General features: G+C 35.0%; 1 pseudogene; it reads left to right on the forward strand.

Annotated features, from left to right (window-relative positions):
* Positions 1-1264: 1264 nt before the first annotated feature.
* On the forward strand, positions 1265-1973 carry LOC133082344 (dnaJ homolog subfamily B member 6-like; annotated as a pseudogene).
* The last annotated feature ends 9125 nt before the right edge of the window (positions 1974-11098 follow it).

An 11098-nucleotide genomic window follows, 5' to 3' on the forward strand; every position in this document is an offset into this window, starting at 1 on the left:
ACATACAAATAACTAAGATGAGAAATGTAAGTGGTGACACAACAACTGACCTTAACAAAATTAAATGAATTGTAAGAAAATAGTATGAAAAATTGTACAGCAAATTAGATAACTTAGAAGAAATGGATAAATTCCTTGAAATACACAATTCACCTAAACTGATTCAAGAAGAAATAGAAAATCTCAACAGACCTAACAAGTAAAGAGAATGAATCACTAACATAACACCTGACAACAAAATTAAGTCCTGAATTAATTTTGGTGATTTCCACCAAACATTTAAAGAAGAAGTAAAAGCAATACTTTTAGTACTCTTTCAAGAAATTAAAGTACTTCCTAACTCATTCTATGAGAACAGCATTACTCTGATACAAAGCCAAATAAAGACATAGCAAGGAAGAAAATTATAGATCAATATCCCTTATTAATATAGATGCAAAAGTCCTCAACAAAATATTAGAAAACCAAATCCAGTTGCATATTAAATGGATTACTCATCATGACCAAGTCAAATTTATTCCAGGAATGCAAGGGTGGTTCAACATAAGAAAATCAATCAGTGTAATACATCATGTGAATAGAGCAAAGGGAAAAAAACCCTCACGATCATCTCAATTTATTCAGGAAAGGCATTTGACAAAATCCAACATCCTTTCTTGATAAAGACTCTGAAAACTGGGAATATAGGGAAAATTCCTCAACATGATACAGGACATTTATGAAAAACCCACAGTTAACATCATACTCATTGATGAAAGACTGCAAATTTTACCCCTAAGATCACTAACAAGACAAAGATACCCACTTTCATCATTTGCCATTCATGTCTTACTGGAAGTACTAGCAATAGCTATTATACAAGAAAAAAGGGGGCATCAGCATTGGAAATGAAGGGGTAAAGCTACCTCTATTCACAGATTATATGATCTAATCTTTAGAAAATCCAAAAGAATCCACAAGAAAGCTAGTAGAACTAAAAAGCAAGTTCTTCATAACTGCAGGGTACAAATGAAAACAAAAATCAGATGTATTTCTGTACACCAGCAACAATCCAAAAATGAAATTAAGAATGGAATTCCATTTATAATATCTAAAAACTTAAATCCAAGGAGAGAAAGGAAATCTTGGGGAGCTGCCATCTGCACCTCCATGACCAGCACAGCCATGCCTGAACCAACAGGAGACCCAGGCCATCACCCCATTGCTGCTGCTTCTATCCACCTGCTTCCACGTCCTTGGACTCCTTCCAACAGCTTGCTAAAACATGATGGATTACTATGAAGTTCTATGCATGCAGAGACATGCTTCAGCCAAGGATATTAAAAAGGCTTATTGGAAACTGGCATCAGCATAGCAACCAGATAAAAATCTTGAGAAGAAAAAGAGGAGAGAAAATTCAAATAGCCAAGGTATATGAGGTGTTATCACATATTTAAAAATGGGACGTCTATGACAGATATGCCAAAAACAATTAAATGATGGAGATGGAAGTCATTTTGACAGGCCATTTGAGTTTGGCTTCAGATTCCTTAATCCAGATGTTGTCTTCAGGAAATATTTTGGTGGAAGAGACTTTTTTTATTTGACCTCTTTGAAGACCCACTTGAGAACATATTTCGTAATTGCAGGGGCCCCATGGAAACAAAAGCTGGGGCACAGGGTCATTTTTCTCTGCCTTAAGTGGATTTCCATCTTTTGGAGGTGGATTTTCTTCTTTTGACACAAAATTTACATTGTTCAGTTCACTACGTCATGGGGGCCTCACTTCATTCTCTTCCATGTCATTTGGTGGTAGTGGGATGGGCAACTTCAAATCTATGTCAACTTCTACTAAATTAATTAATGGCAGAAAAATCACTACAAAGAGAATTGTCAAGAATGTTGAAGAAAGATTAGAAGTTGAAAAAGATGGCCAGTTAAAGTCCTTAACAATAAAATGTAAGGAGCAGCAGCTATGCTTGGATAAGGAGTAATTGCATGCATTTAACTGAAATGTTAAACTATAAATATAGGAACATTTGTTGAAGATTTAAAATGAATTCAACTTTTAGTATAACTGTACCTAATGTAAAGTATTTATAAACAGTTCACTGGAGCCCCTATTTGTCATATGCTTTCGAGTTTATTGTTGGGACCACATAACAGTTCCATATTTTTTGGTCTTTAAAATTGTTGTAAATCTGTATATGCACATTGCTTTTTTATTAAATGTAATCTAAGGTGGCTTTGATTCTTTTGTACAGTAACACCAGCACAGACCTTCTTTTGCATTGTGTTTGAAACATGAGCCAAGTAGTGTCAGTCTGCTGTAAAGTCAATATTGCCAGGATGAATCTTACACACACACACACACACACACATACACAAATTCAATTTTTTTCAGTATTTAGTAGTGAAAGACATTAATGCATTAATAGTAACACACTTTTGATTTAATATAAATTGAGGATGTTTTCTACTTGTGCATGAATGCTGGCAACTTAGTACATTTTGACAATTGTTTAAACATGTAATGATAAGCTTAGGTTTAAAAAAGTAAAGCTGGTAAGCTGGGTCTTTGTCATTTGCTTAAAAAAAAGAATGGAAATGTGAATGTGTTTGATGCATTCTTTCCTGAGTGGGACCTGTAAAAACTTAATTAATTTAATTAATTTATGAATTAAATTCTCAGTAATAAATTTAGGCAAAAGGCTAGTACACCAAAAATTATAAAACATTTTGCTGAGAGAAACTAAAGAAGACCTAAATAAATACAAAGACATCCTGTGTTTATGGATTGGAAAACTTAATACTGTTAAGATGAGAATGCTACTCAAAATGATCTACAGATTCAATGCAATCATCAGAATTTTAATGACTTTTTTGGTAGAAATCAAAAAACCCATCCTAAGATTCATATGGAATCTCGAGTCCATGTTAGCCAAAACAATCTTGAAAGAGATGAATAAATTTGGAGGACTTGCAATTCCAAACATCAAAACTTGCTACAAAGCTACAGTAGGTAAAACAGGATGGTACTGGTGTTAAGGACAGACATAGAGATAGATGGAATAGTATATAAAGGCCAGAAATAAACCCTCACATATATAATCGATTTGTTTTTGACAAATGTGCCAAGACCATTTAGTAGGGAAGGGACAGTTTTTTCATAATTGGTGCTTGGAAAACTGCATGGATATTCACATGTAAAAGAATGAAACTTGACCCTCATACCATATACATAAATTAACTCAAAATGGATCAAAGATCTACATTTATATTGCAAAACTTTAAAACTCTTAGAAGAAAACACTGCAGAAAATCCTAATGACATTGGATGTGGCAATGATTTCATGAATATGACACCAAATGCACAAGAGATAAATGAAAAAATAATGGGGCTTCATGAAAATTAAGAAATTTTATGCATCAAATGATCCTATGAAGAAAGCAGAAAGACAATCTGAAGAATGCTATAGAATATTTTCAAACCATAAATCTGATAAGAGATTAATACCCAGGATACATAAAAACATTTAAAACTCAACAATAGAAAGACAAACAAACCCACCCAAAATTGGGTAAAGGTCTTAAGTACACATTTCTCCAAAGAAGATATACAACCTGCTGATAAGTTCATGAAAAGATGTTGAACATGATTAGTCATCAGGGAAATATAAATAAAAACCACAGTGAGATACCATTTCACACCTACAAAGGATGTCTATAATTTAAAAAAAAAAAACAAGTGTTGTCAGGAATATGGAGAATTTGGAATCCTTGTACATTTCTGGTGGGAATGTAAAAAGGTGTAATTGCTATGAAAAACAGTGGCAATTTTTCAAAAGGTTCAATATAGAACTACCAAATGACACAGCAATTCCACTCGTAGGTTTATATCCAAAAGAACTCAAAACAGGAACTCAGATATTTGTAACAAGTTTCATAGCAGCATTATTCACAATAACCAAAAGGTGGAAACAACTGAAGTGTCAATCAACAGGTGAATGATAAACTATATGTAGTATATTCATACAATGGAATATCATCCTGTCATAAAAAGGAATTACATTTTGATATACGATATACCATGGGTGAACCTTGAAAACATTATGCTTAGTGAAATAAGCCAGATACAGATGAAAATATAATATTGTATCCTTTCACTTTTATGACACACCTAGAATAGGCAAATTCATAGAGACAGAAAGTAGAACAGAGATTACCAGAGGCTGGGGGCAAGAGATGGGGTTAGAAGCTCAAGTTTTTGTTTAATGTGTATGGGGGTTTTGTTGGGATGATGAAAATGTTTTGGGTATTGATTTAGTAGTGATGTTTACAAAACATTGTGAGTATATTTAATGCCACTTACAAATGATTAAGATGATAAAAAATTATGTATATTTTACCACAATAAAAATGAAAAAGAAATTAAGGCATTTCCAGATCTACAAAAACTGAGATTTTTTTTACTAGCAGACCTGCCCTTCAACGAATGCTAAAGAGAGTCCTTTAGTTTGAAATATATGGATACTAGACAGTAACTCAACTCGACATGAAGAAATAAAGAACAGCAGGAAAGGTAACTACATAGGTAAATTTAAAAGCCAGTATTATTGTATTGTTGGCTTATAACTCCTTTTTCCCTATATGATTTAAAAGACAGTTGCAAAAAGCAGTAATTATAAACCTGCATTAATGGGAACACAACATGTAAAGATGTATTCTGTGGCAATAGAAGCATACAGATTGGGAGAGGAATGGAGATATATAGAAGCAAAATGTATACTATTGAAATTATGTCAGTGTTACTCTGAACTAGATTGTTATAAATTAAGATGTTAATTGTAATCCTAAGGCAACCAGTAAGATAATGATTAAAAGATACAGTAAAAGAAATGACAAGGGAATGAAAATAATACACTAGAAAATATCTATTTAATACTAAAAAAGGAAATAAGTATGGAGAAACCAAAAAGACATAAGATATGGAACATTAATATCCAAATGCTACAAATAAGTCCTTCCTTATCCATAATTACTTTAGATGTAAGTGGATTAACCTCTCCAATTAAAAGGCAGAGATTGGCAGAATGGATTTTTTAAAAAATGATCCAACTAAATGCTGTCTACAGATACTTTAGTTTTAATGACACAAATTGTTTGAAAGTAAAAATATAGTGTATGGAAACAGTACTCACAAGAGAGCTGAAGTTCATATGCTAATATCAGACAAAATAGACTTTGAAATAAAATTGTCACTAGAGAGAAAGGACATTTTTTTTTTTTTGGCTGCGTTGGGTCTTCGTTGCTGCACGCGGGCTTTCTCTAGTTGCAGTGAGTGGGGGCTACTCTTCGTTGTGGTGCATGGGCTTCTCATTGCGGTGGCTTCTCTTGTTGCAGAACACGGGCTCTAGGTGCACGGGCTTCAGTAGTTGCAGCACGTGGGCTCAGTAGTTGTGGTGCGTGGGCTCTAGGGCACACAGGCTTCAGTAGTTCTGGTGTGCAGGCTCCATAGTTGTGGCTCACAGGCTCTAGAGTGCAGACTTAGTAGTTGTGGCACACAGGCTAGTTGCTCCACGGCGTGTGGAATCTTCTGGGACCAGGGATCGAACCCGTGTCCCCTGCATTGGTAGGCGGATCCTTAAACACTGCACCACCAGGGAAGTCCTGAGAAAGGACATTATATAATGATGAAATCATCAATCCCTGGAAAAAATATAATAATTTAAGCACCTCACAACAGAGCTCCAAAATATATAAAGTAAAAACAGAGAGAATGGAAGGGAAAAATAGGTAATTTAATCATAAGAGTTGGATATGTCAATACCCTACTTTCAATAATGGACAGAAAAAGTAGATAGAAGATCAGCAAGGAAATGGAAGACTTGAACTTCCCTAATTACCAAGCAGACCTAATAGTTACCTATAGAACACTTCACCCAATTTCATCAGAATATTATTCTCAAGTGAACCTGGAACATTGTGCATGATAGATTGTATCTTAAGACATTAACATGTGTTAATAAATTTTAAAAGGATTTAAATCATACAAAGTAAGTGTTGTAATTAAAGTGAAATGAAATATGAAGTTAGTAACAGAAGGAAATTTAGAAAAACCACAAAATGTGGAAATCAAGCAACACACTACCAAATAAGGAATGGGTTAAAAAAGAAATCATAAGGGAATGTAAAATGGTGCATTTGCTGTGGAAAATAAGTTTGGCAGTTGCTCAAAAAGGTAAAATAAAGTTACTTATGACACAGGAATTCCTCTCCTAGGTATATATCCAAGAGAAATGAAAACATATGTCCATACAATACTTGTACATGACTGGTTATAAGAGCATTATTCATAATAGCTAAAAAATGAAAATAACCCAAATGTATTCAATACATTAAATGTTGGATGGACAAACAAAATGGATGTGGACAAGTAAAATGTGGCATAACCATCCAAAGGAATATTATACAGAAATAAAACAAAATGAAGAACTGATATATGCTGCAAGATGGATAAACCTTGAAAACTTGCTAAGTGAAAGAAGCCATATACAAGAGGCTACACATTCTATGATTCCATTTATATGAAATAATCAGAATAGACAAATCTGTAGAGACAGAAATCTATAGAGATAGAAATCCGTAGAGTAGTTATTGCTATCAAATGGGAGGAGAGACAAACTAGGACTAACTACTAATAGGTATGGCTTGGTTTTGGGGATGCGGGTATCAATAGAAATGTTCTGGAATTAGATAGTGGAGATGGTTGCACAACCTAGTGACTGTCCCAAAAACCAAGGAAGTGTACCCTTTAAAGTGGTGAATTTTACCTCATATAAAGTACATGTGAATTTTAAAACCTTATAGGTCCCCCATGTGGCCACAAATTATTTACAATCCTCCCACATGCAAAATACACTTACCCACTACAAAGGCCCACAAAAGTCTCATCTCACTATACCATCGGCTAAAAGTCCGTGAAATCATCATCTAAATCAGATACATGCACAGATGAAGTTTCTCAGGTATACTTTCTTAAGTAAATCACCTCAAGTATAGTTCTCCTTGATCTGAATTATGTGCACTCCATTTGCCCAACATACAGGCTCGAGACTGATAAAGAAAACCCCTATGGGTATTCCTATTCAAATAGGGAGAAAATGTGAAGCAAAAAGAAGTACATAGAAATTCTGAAATCCAGACAGGAAATTTCTTCATTAAGGACTCAGCCCCATTCCTGCCCAGGAATGGCTCAGTACTTACTCATTGTTCTTGGTTCCACACTTTGAGTCATCCTTCCTTTTATTTGCTAGGTAAGCTATATTTTCAACTACGTAGTTTTTGTGGTTTGCTCCCTGCTAGTAGGTTTCGGAGATTCAAAGTCCTTTTTTCCTTTTTGTAGTGTTTTTGTCCCTGTCAGTGAAAGTTGGTGGTATGTCAGGAAATGTAATTCTTTTAAAATCATTTTGGTCTCCTATGAATAAACACCACACCCTGAATTTCTTCCAATTAAACCCTTCTTCACCCTGGTCTTATGTCAGGAGGGTTGTATAATAAAGTTTTTATGTTTCTTAGATACTCTTGTTTGATGAAGATACACTTAGGCACACCCTTAAACTCTAAAGTGCTTTTTTTGTTCAACTTAATATTCTAAAGCAGAACATTCTATCCTTTTGATGCCTTAACAAAGGATTTTAGAGCTATACCCTCAGCTTCACCTTGAGAGCATACAGTATTTTTCTGGCAGGACCCTGGATTTGATCGTTACTTGGAAGCCGTTTCTTAACTTCAACATAGTTTGCCTTTAGGAGAGACTGAGAATTTTCCAAACCGTTAGGTCTAAACTTGTTCATGATTAATACTCCTTCTTTTTTCTTAGTTTTTTAAGAAACCTCCATACTGTTCTCCATAGTGACTGTATCAATTTACATTCCCACCAACAGTGCAAGAGGGCTCCATTTTCTCCACACCCTCTCCAGCATTTATTGTTTGTAGATTTTTTGATGATGGCCATTCTGATCGGTGTGAGAGGATATCTCAAAGTAGTTTTGATTTGCATTTCTCTAATGATTAGTGATGTTGAGCATGCTTTCATGTGTTTGCTGGCAATCTGTATATCTTCTTTGGAGAAATGTCGGTTTAGGTCTTCTGCCCATTTTTGGATTGGGTTGTTTGTTTTTTTGATATTGAGCTGCATGAGCTGCTTGTAAATTTTGGAGATTAATGCTTTGTCAGTTGCTTCATTTGCAAATATTTTCTCCCATTCTGAGGGTTGTCTTTTGGTCTTGTTTACAGTTTCCTTTGCTGTGCAAAAGCTTTTAAGTTTCATTAGGTCCCATTTGTTAATTTTTGTTTTTATTTCCATTTCTCTAGGAGCTGGATCAAAAAGGATCTTGCTGTGATTTATGTCACAGAGTGTTCTGCCTATGTTTTCCTCTAAGAGTTTGATAGTGTCTGGCCTTACATTTAGGTCTTTAATCCATTTTGAGTTTATTTTTGTGTATGGTGTTAGGGAGTGTTCTAATTTCATACTTTTACATGTACCTGTCCAGTTTTCCCAGCACCACTTATTGAAGAGACTGTCTTTCTCCACTGTATATTCTTGCCTCCTTTATCAAAGCTAAGGTGACCATATGTGCGTGGGTTTATCTCTGGGCTTTCTATCCTGTTGCATTGATCTATATTTCTGTTGTTGTGCCAGTACCATACTGTCTTGATTACTGTAGCTTTGTAGTATCGTCTGAAGTCAGGGAGCCTGATTCCTCCAGCTCTGTTTCTCATTTTCAATATTGCTTTGGCTATTCGGGGTCTTTTGTGTTTCCATACAAATTGTGAAATTTTTTGTTCTAGTACGACCCAGCAATCCCGCTACTGGGCATATACCCTGAGAAAACCATAATTCAAAAAGAGTCATGTACCAAAATGTTCATTGCAGCTCTATTTACAATAGCCAGGACATGGAAGCAACGTAAGTGTCCATCAACAGATGAATGGATAAAGAAGATGTGGCACATATATACAATGGAATATTACTCAGCCATAAAAAGAAACGAAATTGAGTTATTTGTAGTGAGGTGGATGGACCTACAGTCTGTCATACAGAGTGAAGTAAGTCAGAAAGAGAAAAACAAATACCATATGCTAACACCTATATATGGAATCTAAGAAAAAAAAAAGGTCATGAAGAACCTAGGTGCAAGACGGGAACAAAGACACAGACCTACTAGAGAATGGACTTGAGGCTATGGGGAGGGGGAAGGGTAAGCTGTGACAAAGTGAGAGAGTGGCGTGGACATATATACACTACCAAACGTAAAATAGATAGCTAGTGGGAAGCAGCCACATAGCACAGGGAGATCAGCTCGGTGCTTTGTGACCACCTAGAGGGGTGGGATAGGGAGGGTGGGAGGGAGGGAGACGCAAGAGGGAAGAGATATGGGAACATATGTGTATATATATATAACTGATTCACTTTGTTATAAAGCAGAAACTAACACACCATTGTAAAGCAATTATACTCAAATAAAGATGTTTAAAAAAAAATACTCCTTTCAGTTTCTCTCTCCTCTCACATTTTACTATAAGCATCAAGAAACCAGGTAGCAACTTTAACACTTTGCATATTTTCTTCTCTCCTTGTTATTGCAGGCAACAATGTTGATAAAATGTTGCTTTAATCTGCATAAAAGTTCTTTATGAGATATATGACTTGCAATTATTTTCTCCCAATCTGTAGCTTGACATTTCTTCCTTTAGTGATTTTTTAAAGAAAGTCACATTTAGGTATAATTGACATATATGTAAAGTGCGTATGTTTAAAGCATACAATTTGATAAGTTTTTACATATGTGAAACTCATATTCCAGATAATGAGCATATCTATCATCAGGAAAAGTCCTCCTGCCTGTTTTATAATGCCTTCCTCCCACCCCTCAACAACACTGCCATATATCTACTGGTAACCACTGACCTGTTTTTGGTCAGTATAGAATAGTTTGCATTTTTAAAATTATATAAGTTAAATAGTGTGGAATATATTCATTTTGGTTTGGCTTTTTTCATTCACAATAATTTTTTGAGATTCATACATATTTTTGCATGTATCAATATGGTTATACCTGTTGGGTTTTTACTATTTAACTTTATTAATTTTATCATGAATGCACACAAGAGGTAATCTGATTCAGAGTCAGATTTCTTATTAATTATCTTACAGTAAATAATAAGTGAGTAGCCTCTTGCCCCAGATCCTATCCCTGGAATGACACGAGGAAGTCCAGTGTAGCTGGACACTCCATGGAGCAGGAGACTGAGAACAATGGATTTTCTCCATTTATATACAGGAGAGAGACAACCATCTACCTCCATCCGGAAAGAACAGAAAAAGAAAACTTTTGCTACTTTGAGATGGAATGGAAGGGATCCTAGGTTCTCATATATCTTTTTGGAACATAAATATGTCTTCCAAAAGCCAGATAAACGCAAATGTCTCTGACTTTCACAACCTAGAAATCTGCCCAAAGTCTGGTATTCATACCTTTTGAAAGACAAATACCTATCAAAGTAATGCTCTAGTCTTGCCATATAATTTTTTTCAAGTCATCTTCCACTCCTACTCAGACCTTTTGTTGAGAAACGTTGGGTGCAAGAATGACAAAAGGCTTTTCAAAGAAAAGCTTTTTCATATAAATTAAACAGAGTTAAGTCTAAGTCTTGTAAGCCCTTTTCCAGCTCATCAGACTTGGGGTCATTGTTAGGAGGAAGAAAGATAAAACATGATCAGGGCAAAATATAAAATATTCAAAATATTTCAAAATTGATTTATATGATCCCCTTTCATCCACAGTGGTGTGTTGGACTCATGCTCCTGTGTTCTGAACTCTTGTAAATTGATAGCAAAGTAAGGATTGGATATTAATTCTTTTTGAGTACTGCCTTGATTTCTGGTTCCAGCTTCTGTTGGTTTAATGGTCTGACCATTCAGTGATCTCTGTAAATGGATTGATGGTTCATAAAGATATTGTCTCTGTTGGGTAAAAGACAACAGAAAATCTCATTAAGGTCTTTTGTCTATTTTAAGTTTAATTTAATTAATAATTCATTTCCACCAAAGGGG

Source organism: Eubalaena glacialis, chromosome X (assembly GCF_028564815.1).
Source record: "Eubalaena glacialis isolate mEubGla1 chromosome X, mEubGla1.1.hap2.+ XY, whole genome shotgun sequence".
NCBI classification, from domain to species: domain Eukaryota; kingdom Metazoa; phylum Chordata; class Mammalia; order Artiodactyla; family Balaenidae; genus Eubalaena; species Eubalaena glacialis.